This window comes from Crotalus tigris, unplaced genomic scaffold (assembly GCF_016545835.1).
Source record: "Crotalus tigris isolate CLP2741 ecotype Arizona unplaced genomic scaffold, ASM1654583v1 scf7180000017551.9496454, whole genome shotgun sequence".
NCBI lineage: Eukaryota > Metazoa > Chordata > Lepidosauria > Squamata > Viperidae > Crotalus > Crotalus tigris.
In genome coordinates, this window is record NW_024096469.1 from 6032798 (window position 1) to 6047307 (window position 14510).

Consider the following 14510-nt stretch of genomic DNA (forward strand, 5'->3'; position numbering starts at 1 on the left):
ATTAAGAATAAAAAAGTGGATGATGTTTCTTTATCCTAGAAGCTCTATGGAGGTGCAAATGTCCCCTCCTCTCAGCAGCTGTCCAAAAAGCCATTTCATCATACATGTGATCTCTGTCCATGAAAGGTTGTACGGTGTTGGCTATCTTCCAGTCCTTGATAGGGAAGGGCCTATCTATGACTTCCTTTCTTTGAGCAATAAAACAGACATCCCTGCATCTCCTCTGCTCTTCATTTCCCCTACACTAACTTTTCTTCCCCTCTCCAGATACTTCATTATTCTCCATTCCTTTTCCCACCATAACTGGAATGTGGGGAGAAGAGTTAATTATAGATGTAGTAGAAGGGAAGGCAGACCTGGGAGATGGAGTTAAATGCATCATTAGCAGAGTCATTGCATTCCCACAAGTGCTTTAAGTCCAATCCTTCCTCAATTTCACTGACCCTTATCAGGCGCCAATTACTGCTGAACTTTTGTTGACCAGATTCTTGGGTATAGACTTGAAGAAATCTATGCTGCAATCTAACTGGGCATCCTGAATCTTTGTGCTTGACAACGGGCCTACTTTCGCTGGTCACCATTGGAAGCCATCTTCATGTCATGAATTCCCATTGCCAGCCTGTGGTTGCTGAAGAGATGCTGTAAATACTTGCTGGCTGCCATTTCTGGCACATTTTAAGTTAGGAGAGTTCTCCTGCTTCTTTTAGAGTCACCAACAATCAATACTATATAGATGCCACAAGACTCTATCCTGATCCCACCTAGATGAACCCCTAATATTCAATGACTGGTGGGCAACAGGTCTATTGCTTGACCTTTTCACCATTCTTCTGACTTTCTCTCCCGTTCTTCCCTCCCTCCCTTCTTTCTTCCTCCCACTTTTTGGTGAATTAGCTCCACAGACTGCAGCTGACAAGATAGATCTCTCTGAAAAAGAAGAACAAAACCTGAGGGAGTTTTCATCCAAAGTACATGAAGGAACTTCTTTTTGCCTTCTTGATAGAAGAAAAGCAAATCCTATTCTGCCAGCTCTGTCAATCTGGGAAATGATGTTGTGTTATCTACTGTCTCCTCTTCACTATTGTGAGGACATTTCTTTTTCAAATAGGGAGCTCTTATTGCCACTAATTGAAATTATTCAGCAGTTCCTTTCCCCCCTCCCAACTAATTTCCTCTGGGAAGAAAAATGAGGGAAGGAATAAGGGGAAAATATGGGAGAGTTCCAAATGAACAATGATAGTTTCTGAGCCCCTTATATAATTACATCAATAAAGTGGGTTTATTATACAATAAAAGCTTTGTTTGGAAACATATTTAAAGTAAAACATTATGATGAGTTGGGGTCCATAAGGAGGGCCAGAGGGACCCCACCCATCTGAAACAGGTTGATGGTGCTCTAAGAGCTATACTGTATATCTTATTATATGTATCAAACTCTTTTAGCATAGAGCAGACAATCCACAATCAAGAAATGACAAATTGTCCTTCAGAAAGTGTATTTGTGTGTATATATTTTTAAAAAAATATGCTTAGTTTTTCTGAAAGCTTCTGCAATTCTTTAGATGTAGAGAGCTTAATATTTGGATTCTTCAGAAAGAAGATAAAGTCACACCAATCTGCATAAAATAAATTCTCCACTGTGTTTCTCTAATGATTTTAACTTAGGTTATCTTTTCCATAAAAACAGAGACAAATTGTAACTGTAATATCCCAGAGCTTTAATGAGCTCTCCTTTATAGCTATTTTAACTTGCCTTGCTGTTTTTCAAAAGAAAAAATAATAATTTTGCATCTTAAATTTTTATTCTCCACACTAGATAACTTTAGAACTCTATATTGTAATGTTTGCTTAATATGTTGTTCTGTTATCAATCCTACTTCTATAAAGCCTTCAGCCCAAAACTCCTGTATGAACCTACTAGACCAGGTAAATGCAAAAAACGCTCATTTATACTCACAATATCAAACTTTGTGTCATATAACATATGAAAGCCATCTTTCCATAACAGAGAGAAAAATAAAGCATTTTAGAGTCCCAACAAAGACAAAGTTGAAATGTATCCGTGATAGAAGTGGAAGAGTTCTTGATTTAGTTCTCTCTTTCAGATGTCAGAAAGAGAAAATAAAAGGGGATGTTTCTGGACAAAGAAGAAATTGACAAAAAGACACAGAGATAAGAGAGGTGACTAAAGGCCATTTTTGCCTATTTCCATAACCTTTGCTACCATCCTGCTCTTAACATTTTTCTCTCAAAAATGTGGTCCTCCATAGAAGTAATGATTCTCATCTTCGCTTAAAACATTCATTCAATATGAAATTTAGAACATTACTAGGCAACCCATGATTCATTGGGTCATTCCTTCAAAGATTTTTCTTAACTATTCAAACAAAATGTAAAGAACATGTAAAGAACAAGAAAAAAGTGAAGGAAACAATTGGTCCATTAGTGGGTGAAAGTGGCAAAAAGGTGACAAGCAACAGGGAGAAAGCAGAACTATTTAACTCGTTTTTCGCATCTGTCTTTACACAAAGGGAAAAAACAGACCAACCTATCAAAAATAGTGCCATAAAAAACAAAATAGAAATACAAGTTAAGATAGGCAAGAAAATGGTAAGTGAACACCTGTCCAGCCTAGATGAGTTCAAATCACCAGGACCAGATGGATTACACCCCAAGGTTCTCAAGGAACTGGCAGATGTGATCTCAGAACCACTGAACTATATTTTTCAAAGATCCTGGAGCACTGGGGAACTACCAGAGGATTGGAAAAGAGCTGATGTAGTTCCCATCTTCAAAAAAGGAAAAAAAAAGGACCCAGGAAATTACAGACCTATCAGCCTGACCTCAATACCTGGGAAGATTCTGGAAAAGATAATCAAACAATGAATCAGCGAACACCTACAGGCAAACAAACTTATTACTAAAAGCCAACACGGGTTTGTCAAAAACAGATCATGCCAGACAAATCTTATTGCATTCTTTGACCAAGAATGTGGACCAGAGGAATTTTGTGGATATAATTTACTTAGACTTCAGTAAGGCATTTGACAAAGTAGACCACAACCTACTACTTGATAAGATAGAAAAATGCGGGTTAGACAGCATCACCACCAGATGGATCCGTAGCTGGCTGGCCAGCCGTACTCAGCTTGTGGTCCTCAATGGAACCACATCTACATGGAGGGAAGTGTGTAGTGGGGTGCCCCGGGGCTCTGTTCTGGGCCCAGTGCTCTTCAACATCTTGATCAACGATCTGGACGAGGGGATAGATGGGGAGTTCATCAAATTTGCAGACGACACCAAGCTGGCAGCAATAGCCAACACTCCAGAAGACAGGCTTAGGATACAGGAGGATCTGGACAGACTTGAGCACTGGGCGCTAGTTAACAAAATGAAATTCAATGGTGAAAAAAGTAAGGTTCTACATTTAGGCAAGAGAAACCAAATGTACAGGTATAGTATAGGGGGTACCTTGCTCAATAGTAGTAACTGTGAGAGGGATCTCAGAGTCCTAGTGGACAATCATTTAAATATGAGCCAGCAGTGTGCTGCAGCTGCCAAAAAAGCAACACAGTGCTAGGCTGCATTAACAGAGGGATAGAATCAAGATCACGTGAAGTGTTAATACCACTTTACAATGCCTTGGTAAGGCCACACTTGGAATACTGCATCCAGTTTTGGTCACCACAATGTAAAAAAGATTTGAGACTCTAGAAAGAGTACAGAGAAGAGCAACAAAGATGATTAGGGGACTGGAGGCTAAAACATATAAGGAACGGTTGCTGGAATTGGGTATGTCTAGTTTAACGAAGAGAAGGACGAAGGGGGGACATGATAGCAGTATTCCAATATCTCAGGGGCTGCCACAAAGAAGAGGGAGTCAAGCTATTTTCCAAAGCGCCTGAAGGCAGGACAAGAAGCAACGGGTGGAAACTAACCAAGGAGAGAAGCAACCTAGAATAAGGAGAAACTTCCTGACAGTTAGAACAATTAACCAGTGGAACAACCTGCCTCCAGAAGCGGTAAATGCTCCAACACTGGAAGTTTTTAAGAAGAGACTGGACAGCCATTTGTCCAAAATGGTATAGGGTTTCTTGCCTGAGCAGGGGGTTGGACTAGATGACCTCCAAGGTCCCTTCTAACTTTATCATCATCATTATTATTAAAATGACAATGCGCAGGCAAAAAAAGTAGCTGGAATAACTTCCAACTTCCTGCTGGTTTCCCCATTGACTTTGCTTGTGGGAAGCAGGCAGGAAGCACTGGAAATCAGGATCACGTGACCACAACTAACTGTGGAGACACTGCAGCATCATAACTTTGCAAATACAACTGGTGTGAAGAGTCTTGACATTTCAGTAATATAGCAGTAATGGGCCCCAGGTTGTGTATGCATTGTTTAAATCAGGGGTGTCAAACTCGCTGCGTCACGTAATGTGTTGCAATGTATCATGACTTTTTTCCCCTTGCCAAAGCTGGGGTGGGTGCAGCTTCCACATAACGCACCTGGCCCCTGGTTTATTAAATTAACAGATTTGAAGTACCTTGATTCAAACACTTTTGCACAATGATGCACTTAAGATTACAAGCAGACAAAGATAGGAGAGTTTTAGTAATACAGACATCAATTCTACCAAATATTAAAACAGTTCATTGTTGTTTTCTCCACTATGAAGTGGTAAATTACCAAGGCAGTTGAAAATGAAGAGGGAGGCTGTCTGTCAATATTTTACTATCTTTTATACTCAAGTATATATATTTTTTGAACCCACACAACTACCAGGTAAGCTCAGAAAAAGATATAGCTCTTTTAAGGAACAGTTAACAGGCAGAACAATCTTACCCAAGCTGGACATGAAGCCCACTTTGGATCCAAATACTGCACGTCTCTATAGCAAAACAAACTGTGAGTTAATCAGAAATTGAACTATATAAATATCCTGTAATATCCCCTTTAGAATCAGAAATGATTTATTATATTGTTGTTCATTAATCATGCCATATTGTGGTTAAAAAAAAGAAACCATTAGCAATAAATGCTAGAAGGCGGAAGCTTCTACTTAAAGTTGCAAGAGACTCTTGCTGAATAGGATTTCTGAGTAAACAATATAGAAAAATATAGATCATGGGAACCCACATTGCCAGCTTAAAGCCACATTTTGAAGCAGTTGCCACCTGATTAAAAAAATGCCTACCTAGTTTAAAGCACTGCTGTTTGATTGCAAACTATTTCCCACGATCAAGTCCCTAAAGTATATAACAGAAAAAGCCATTCAAATTCATCTGACTATCCATTAAGGCACATCCACATAATATGTCACTGAACACTGTAACCCACAACTAAGAGCACAGGAACATGGTGTGTTCTTGGAAAAGCAAGGCAAGGCTCTTTTCTCCAGGGATAACTCTACACTAGAAATAAAAAGCTAGCTATGTGCAGAGCATGGCTCTAATTGTTTCAACAATGTTCAACTTCAACACTGTGGTAAAATGAGGACAACGGGCTTAAACCACCTATGAGAATGTACTGCATGTTGCAGAAACAGGACAGGCTCTTAAGTGAGAAAAGCTTGAACAAAAAAGAAAAAAAGAAAAGAAAGAAAGAAAATGCTGACCTTCCAAACAAGCTTTGGCCTATATGGGATTATCAAGAAACATTATTTATTTAGCAACACATACACAGCCTTTCAAAACAGACATCGGGAAGCATTGTGCTTGCTAGAAATGAATTTAGGGGAGAGAAATTCTGCAAGATTGTCCTGGGGTAGATAATGGTACTACACTGTATTATTTCTGAGATAAACGCTGCAACAATAGTCATGCATAGTCACCTCACATTGAATTATTTAGAGACATTTTGATACAAGGAGCAGATCCACATGAAACACTGTCTGTCACTCAGGCTTAGAACATGTCCTAACTCTTTCAACCTGTCTATTTTCTCCCCATATATTTTATTGCTGATCATACAATGGAAACAACTGGCATAATCTAGAGATGTTCTCTTCTCAGCTGTTAAGCCATAAAATGGGCTTGATCTTTTTCAGTGTGCTACAGGTATCCTCTAGACTGGATCCAACCATGACCAAAGCAACTGCTACAGAATCACTAATCATGAAATTCCCTGGTGGCACAGCAGTGAAAATGCAGTATTGCATTTTAATTCAGCCCACATTTGATCCTGATGGGGCTCAAGGTTGACTCAGCCTTCCATCCTTCCAAGGTCAGTGTTGTGTCCTGAGCCTGCTGAAGAAATGTTGAAAACTGTCCCGGGCAGACCAAAAGCTGCCCAGGACCAGACTGGCTGGCGCCGGCCTTGTGCACATGCATAAGGCGCGAAATAGCCAGATTCCTATTGGATGTTACTGCCCGGGTCCAGACACTATAAAAGACACTATAAACAGACACCACACATTATTTCCCCACATATACTGAGATGGTCTATTTTCCTGTCAGCATATGACTACACTCTAATTTACAAACTAGAAAGATATGGGCCATGCAGATGGCCTCAGCAGATTACCTCCAAAACAGATAGAGGCAGATCCTGCTCCTGCTACTAACATTCTCTCCATTCAGGAGTTGCCTGAATCTCCCCTCAATGCCAGAGACGTGGCTGCTGAAATTGCAACTGATCACACGCTTACATGTGTGCTGACATGGGTGTTGTCAGGATGGCCTGACACGTGTCCAAATACTGAGTTTCAAAGCTTCTGGCAAAGGAAGCATGAGCTTTCCAATTTCAAAGGGTGCCTGTTATGGGGTAGTAGGGTAGTCATCCCAGCCTCATTGAGGTCTAGAATCTTGCTCTCTCTGCATGAGGAACATCAAGGCATAGTAAGGATGAAAGCGCTTATGCGCAGCCATCTCTGGTGGCCAGGGCTCAATAAAGCCATCGAGGCCCAGGTGCACGGGTGCCAAGTGTGCCAACAGTCACAGCCTGAAATGTCTCAGGCCCCAGTACATAGGTAGGAGGAAACACAAGCCCCTTGGTCAAAGGTACATATAGATTACGCTGGGCCCTTTCAGGGGCAATTCTTCTTTCTCCTCGTTGACAGCCATTCCAAGTGGCTAGAGGTTGTTCCTGTTTCCTCCACTACTACTGCCAGGACCATCCAGGTGTTGAGGGGGATCTTCACCTCACATGGACTTCCAGATGTCCTGGTTTCAGATAATGGCCCCCAATTTACCTCTTTTGAGTTCCAGGCTTTTCTTCAAGCCAACTTGATCCGACATGCAACTTCTGCTCCATTCCACCCATCTTCCAACTGCCAAGCAGAGAGGATGGTGCGCACTACCAAAGATGCTCTCAAGAAACTCATTTATGGCAACTGGCATCACAGGTTAGCAGATTTCCTTCTTGCACACCGCACCACACCTTGCACAGCCACAGGGAAGAGCCCAGCAGAACTCCGCTGGGGTCGCCGCCTCATCACCAAACTGGACAGGTTGCACCCAGACCTGATGGCTTCACAGGTGTCACAGCCGCGGGCACCTAGGAGACTACAGATGGGCGATCCGATCTGGGCAAGGAACTATGGTCCTGGACACCTTTGGGTCACAGCAGTGGTTTGCAAGGTCTCTGGGCCGCTGTCATATGAAGTGGCCTTGGACGATGGGCGTGTCATCTGTCATCGACCAACTGCGCTGGAGGCTTCACAGCAACACTTCCACTCCTGGCTCTGCTCTGGGGGGGGGGGAGGGAGGAGGACCATAATCTTCATTCTGGATCACAGTCTCCCAGTCCCAGCAGTGTCTCACTCGCTGCTGAAAATATTCCTGTGGCAGATCAGGGGCATTCACAGGGGCAGTCACATACTTCAGATAGTGCTCCAGACAGAGAGTCGCACCGGGGGTATCCACACAATCCAACTACTGCCCTAGACAGGGAATCTCACTGGGGGCATATACACAGTTACTGCTCCAGAAAGGAAGTCTCCAGAAAGGGGGTTTGCCATAGAGGCGGCTCCTGACTCTGGCAACTCTGGCACATACACGAGGGCTATGGGGTACTGGGGCACTTCCGCCATTCAGGCCACTCCAGCTGCTGGTCTTGGGCTCGAGGGACAGTGCTCCCAAGAGGGGTCCATTGTAGACTTGGGGAATTCCACCCCTCCACTGGACTTGGGGAATTCCACCCCCCCCAAGGAACTCTGGCTTGGATTCAGAGGATCCAGCCAGTCAGCAGCTGGGTGGGTCACCTGGGTCCTTGGGGCATAAAAGTCCTGGTCTGCCTAGCCTGGCAGGTGCGCTGCCAGGCCAGCACACTCACCAGCCATCAGAAGGTCACAGCGGGCCAAGGGCCCACCTAAACATCTTGGGGACTATGTGAGGTTTCTGTCAATACAAAGGGAACCTTGCTAGTCCTTAATAGGATGTAATTCTAATATTAAGTAGGGGTGTTATCCCCAGGGTATTTTGTTGTATTTCTTTTATTAGGATTATTTTGTAAGAGTGCTCTGCCTTTGTGCAGGCTATTGTAAGTCCACTACTCCCAGTCCCTTGAACACATGTATCCGTGTTGTATATCCTTAGGTATGTTGTTTTATCTAGAGGGGAGGGGTGTTGTGTCCTGAGCCTGCTGAAGTATTCAACAAGCTCAGAAATGTTGCAAACGGTCCCGGGCAGACCAAACGCTGCCCAGGACCAGACTGCCTGGCACCGGCCTTGTGTGTATGCTCCAGGCGCGAAATAGCCAGATTCCTATTGGATGTTACTGTTCGGGATCCAGACACTATAAAAGGCCTGCGTGCCTTTTGCAGCTGCTGGTTGTAAGGAGAAGTCAATAAAGAAAGCTTTGCTGTTCACCATGCGTCTTCGTTTAATGCCTGCGACCCGAAAACACAAAAGTCAGTAAAATGAAGACCCAGAATGTAGGGGCAATATGCTGACATTGTAAACTGCCCAGAGAGTGCTATAAAGCACTATGGGACGGTATATAAGTCTAAGTGCTATTGCTATTGTTAAATTCCACCAGAAGCTTAGAAATAGGAGTCAATATGATGTTTATGCGGTCTGCTAATTCAACTGCCTGTGTGTATGGCCTCCTTCTCTAAGAATTGAAATGCCAGAGGAGAGCCTCGGGGCTGATGGCTTCATCTTTTTTCATGACTGGCAGTGTTGGTGATGGGGAAATTTAGCTTGCTTTAAAAATATATATAAAAAAGAAGAGATTTTTGTAACACATAGGGTGCTTTGTAATTATTTGGACATATAAGTCAGTTGCACTAATACCTGTTGCAGTTTGAAAAAAAAATACAACATAGTCATAGCTTAATTCTAAACCTTGTTGTTGCCAAATCAGTCTCCAGGGCCTGACCAAACCTGAGATTGTTGAGCCAATGAAGCAATTACAGTACCTCTTATTCTGGCCCAGCATCAGAGAACAGTGCAAGAGAAATGGAGGAAATTTTAGATTTTGATGACAATTACGCTATACCTCATTGCAATTATTCATGTAGCTTTCTGAAGTGCGTGGCCAGCTCCATTTAGCTAACTAAGGAAAGGCCTTACTCTCTGTTCACAGCTGTGGTTCACTTCTAATTGCTCTGGAGAAAGAATTTAAACCTAAGCACAACAATTAGAATTTTATCATTAAACCATCTCAATATAGAGATAAAGAGCTGTCAGGAATTCAAGTTGCCAATGAAACTTCATAATAAAATACAGCAAATCCTGGGGCTTTTAAATCCAGCCAAGCATGACTTAAATTAATGTTATAGCAACTATTTTTTTTAAAATGGACACATATACCAGTAAGTATGAGCTTCTTAAAGGAAATATTAAAGCAAGTGTGCTGCTATTTTTTAAAATGCACTACTCCTATGCAAAGACCACCTATGCAAAAATCTCAAAAACTGTGAGAATCAGCTTTCTCTGCCCAGTTCAACTTACAAGGCTGATACAAAAACAAATAAGCACACCAGTAAGAACACAAGAACACACACTTTTAAGCTGGAATATGGAAACGAACTACTTAATACAAATCATCCCTTGAGCCCAGTAACCCAGGCCCTCCCTAGATGTACGCTGTCTGATTCAGAAGAATTTCCAAGATCATTTTTTAAGTGTTTCAGCTCCTGTGATAATACAAAGTGGAAGATAGTTTTGATGCAAGCTCAGATTTGAAGAAAGTCAGGTGTGTTACGATTGGCAAGAACAAAACATTGGGTGCCAATCTCTTTTTCTTAGAAAATGATTTCCAGCCACCTATGAATAGTATTCTCCCAAACCTGCCACTATTCATTATGTGTCTACCAAGACAAAGAGGCTTTGCCCTTCCCAGACCTCTTCAAACATTCGCTATTACTATTCTTAATTGACACCACATGTTTATTGTCCAAACTCATTATCTCAGCCATCTACCCAACAAAAGGGTGAATCAAGCTCATATCTATGAAATGGTGCAGTAACGCAGTTGGTAATTATTATAGGTGGGAGGGGCATTTCTCAGTCTTTCCCCCCCTGTCAAATGTAACTTGGATATCTCAGGGCAAAATGTCTTCTAGAAAGGGTGGGCACCCTAGAACTTTTTTTTTTTTTTTTTGGTTTAACCAAACATACAAGCCCCATGGGAAAGTATTTATTCCATCTTAAGCAGATCCGTCAACACAGATTTCTTCAACCTGATGCCATTAGGTATTGGATTACAAATCTTGCCCTCCATGTCCCTTATGTAGCCAAGCAGAAACTATCACCACCCTTGCTACTTTATTAACTATTGTTTCCTCAGAAGGAGAATTCATCTGAATGGATACGCAGACAGCTTTGAGGCAAATGACATTAAGTCTTGCTTCTTGTCCGGCTCTAAAACTGCTACCCCAGTTGTGTGCCCCTGCCTCCTAATTGTATCTAAGATTTAGTTCCTGGGCCTCTGATGTGTAGGAGGAGTCCTGCAATACTGCAGGGCCAATTTAATCAATTGGTTAATTAATTGCCCTACTCAGCATACTATTCAGGATAGTGAATAGGCTTTTCCAAGAAACAGAAAGAGGGATTGTTGATTCTTGGCTATGGTTGTTACTGATGTAAATCCAAAATCAGGCATTAATGAGTTCTAAGATTGCTGATATCCTTATTCTTTTTTGAACAAAAGAATTCCTAAGAAATACTTGTTATTCCCAAATCAAGAGCAAGATTATACACACATATAGCATGCATATCTTAAAGCAGTTGGTAGGACTTCCAGGGAAAGAGTAGTGAACGGAAGACAGCTCCATTAAAAGTAGAATGAAGAGCCGGCAAGTGGATCAGCTCTTCAGGATTCCTCCCTGGACAAGAAGAGGACTTGGAATTGCCCACAAGTACTCCAGAGAGTCACTCCTTGTGAGGAGACCACAAGTCAGTGGTGTCTGATAGGTTTAGAGCTCCGGGAGACAAGGGAACAACCTTTTTGCCCAAACAGCAATTTGTGCTTTTATGCAAACAGGATTCGCATATTTCTTTTTCTAATCACTTTTGGAAATTACTTATTAACTGCTTTTCAGCTATTAGAAACCTTTGGAAAAACAAACTTTATAGCACAAATTTTTTAGGTGAGTTTCCTTCAATCCTTAGTGAAAGAAGTTTTCAATATAAGCTTAAGGATTTTAAAAAAATTATCCTTCCCCTTTGTTCCTCCTTCTTTTTGGAATAAACAGTAAAAGAGTGATTAGAATATTGTTTTTGCAAAGTTATAAAAGTTATACATGGACAAAGGTCAAGAAGGATTTGGAATACAATTCTGAAATTAATTATAAGAATCCTTTCCATGGGAAAATGCTGTTGTTTTGATTTTTTTTAATACGCTAGGATAGGATTTTAAAGAGTGGACACTAGAGGGAACCAGAAGGAACTAAACAATTAAAGAACAGATTCGACATATTAATACATATTGTATTTTATTAATATAAAATATATATTTAATATAAATATAAAATAGAATAAAATGCTTTAATATGGGATGTATTGAAATATATTTGTGAACAATGGAGCCAGAAGTTAATTTTAAGAATGTCTGCCTTTATAGACAGATTATCCTTAAACTATGTTATGGAAGAGGAACAAGTTTTATTGGACAAGATTGAGACTGACTTGAAAGTAGATTTAGAAGTAGCAGGCTTCAAAAATGATATAGAAAAACATGCTTTACTAGATACAAAAATTAAACAGGTTGATGTTTGGAAATAAATTTTATTTATTAAATTGATTGCTGTTCACCATGGGAGGTGGGGGGAGGTTATTGTTTTTTAAAATAGTTTTTATATTTGGTTTTTAATCTTTGTAAGCTGCCCAGAATCACTGAGAGTGAGTTGGATGGCCATATAAATTTTCTTAAATAAATAAATAAAATGGATATATAAATAACAAACAGAAAGATTGTCCTGGATAACTTTCCTATACTGGATTTACAAACGGAATCTGTTAAAGTTTTGAAGAATTTTGTTAAGAAAGAAAAAATGAAAGAAATCAGACTCTAGGACAGGGGTGTCAAACTGCCAGCCTGTGGGCCAGATGCGTCATGCCGAAACCACGCCCACCCCAGCTCCGGCAATGGGGAAAAAGTCGTGACATGTCATGTGATGAGTTTGACACCCCTGCTCTAGGACATTATTTGAAGGGATTAAAGCAGGGGTGTCAAACTGCCAGCCCGTGGGCCTGTTGCATCATGCAGAGGCCACGCCCACCCTAGCTCCAGCTATGCAAAAAAAGTTATGATACGTCGTGACACGTCATGTGGCACGGCGAGTTTGACACCTGTGGATTAAAGATAGTTAAAAGGTAAAGAAATTAATTTAAACTTGGTTTGTTTGATCAAGTTTAAAATATATTCATTGCCACCTCTGGTAACCCATAAGGAACTTTTGCAGATCGGGACTGAACAATGAGGTTTTAAGAATTTGGTTATAGATAAGAAATGAGATATGGGAAGACAAGATCATATGTTGTATTTTTAAAGACGGTGATATGATGCTAAAAATTGTTTATATACATGATGAAGGGGAAAGTCACTTCTTTATACATTTGTTTATACTTATGCTTCCTTTGTTTTCTATTTTTCTTTTTCTATTTATTTTTCAATTTTCACTTCCTAGTTTTTCTTTTTATTCTCTTTTTCTTAGTTTGTATCATTTTAATTGTAATGTTTAATAAAATTACTATTAAAAAAAGGCAGATATGTGGTTCATAATCAGTGCTGCAGGCACATAAACCACTGAGAATGGCTAGGGCAATAGGAAGTGACCTATGAGACTCATAACTAGACCCAAGCAACTTGTGGAAGAAGTTCTGACTATATTCAGAACTCTTGCATCTGTTGTGCATTCCAATAATTTAGTTATTTAATTTGTATCCTGCCTTTATTATTCACTCAAGGTGGTGAACACATCCAACACATATACCTTCCTTCTTCTATTTTCTTCACAACAACATCCCTGTGAGATGAATTGGGCTGAGAGAGAGAGTGACTGGCCCAAAGTCACCCAGCTGGTTTTCATGGCTAAGGCGAGACTTGAACTCACAATCTCTTGCTTTCTAACCTGGTGCCTTAACCAATAGACCAAACTGGCAGCTCTTTTTCACACAAAATGGCAGAAGCACACATGCATTCAACATGGGAGTGAGAACACAGAAGGGCCTATGCCTTTCCTTTAATAATAATAATAATAATAATAATAATAATAATAATAATAAAAAGATAAAGCCTGTTCTCTAAAGAGAGAATTACTCAGGACTTGCTGCACTCTATTGTTCAACAAGAAGACTTAAAGTTTAGCAATTCTTAGTCAATCTGCTGGTATCAGAAAACAGTCAATCACAGAGTGTTCTTATAGCAGACTTATTCGGAGAATTTGTGTAACTCACTATCCCCAAGTCACATTGTCTCTCACTCTATACTGGCCATTCATGCTTCTCCAACTATTTAGCAGATTTTACTGTGGCTCCTCCTAAGAACTGGCATTAGTTAAGTTTATGGGCTCTGGGGTGGACCAATTAAATTTAGAATAAGAAACCCACATTTTCCACAAGAATGTGTTAGAAGAAGAAAATAAGGTGACAACTTTCATCCAAAAAGAAAAAGAAAAGAAAGAAAAACACTGTTCGATTTTATTTAAAATGAAGTTGTACAATATGGGTAGGGAGCAAAGTACTGGTTCCAAGCAAAACACCTGGAACTGGTTTTCTTAGGAAACATTATCATATCTTTGGAGTGAGTTGAAGCAAGATGCTATTCCCAGCAGCATCTTGATTCACTCTCATTACGCACATACTGAAGCTTGAAGTATATTCCTGGTTATCAGAATGCTTTCTGTTAAAATTCACTAGTATTTTCTAGGTTAAAATTATGAAGTGTGAAAAACCAAGATTCTGACTGGTCAGCTATAATCCTGTTGCACTGCACCTTTCTTCCTGTTATAGCCCTTCACCCAAATGGTGCAGAAGGTAAAGCTAAACAGGCTTCCAGTTGACCCTGGCAATCTATGGCATGTGGATTTAAGTGCTGCAAATTTAGACATGATGCTCACAAAAAT

General features: G+C 40.5%; 1 protein-coding gene across 16 annotated transcripts in view; it reads right to left on the bottom strand.

Moving 5' to 3' along the window:
• RBFOX3 (RNA binding fox-1 homolog 3) overlaps positions 1 to 14510 on the bottom strand; it is a 488491-nt gene that overhangs the window by 100325 nt on the left and 373656 nt on the right. The window lies entirely within an intron of this gene.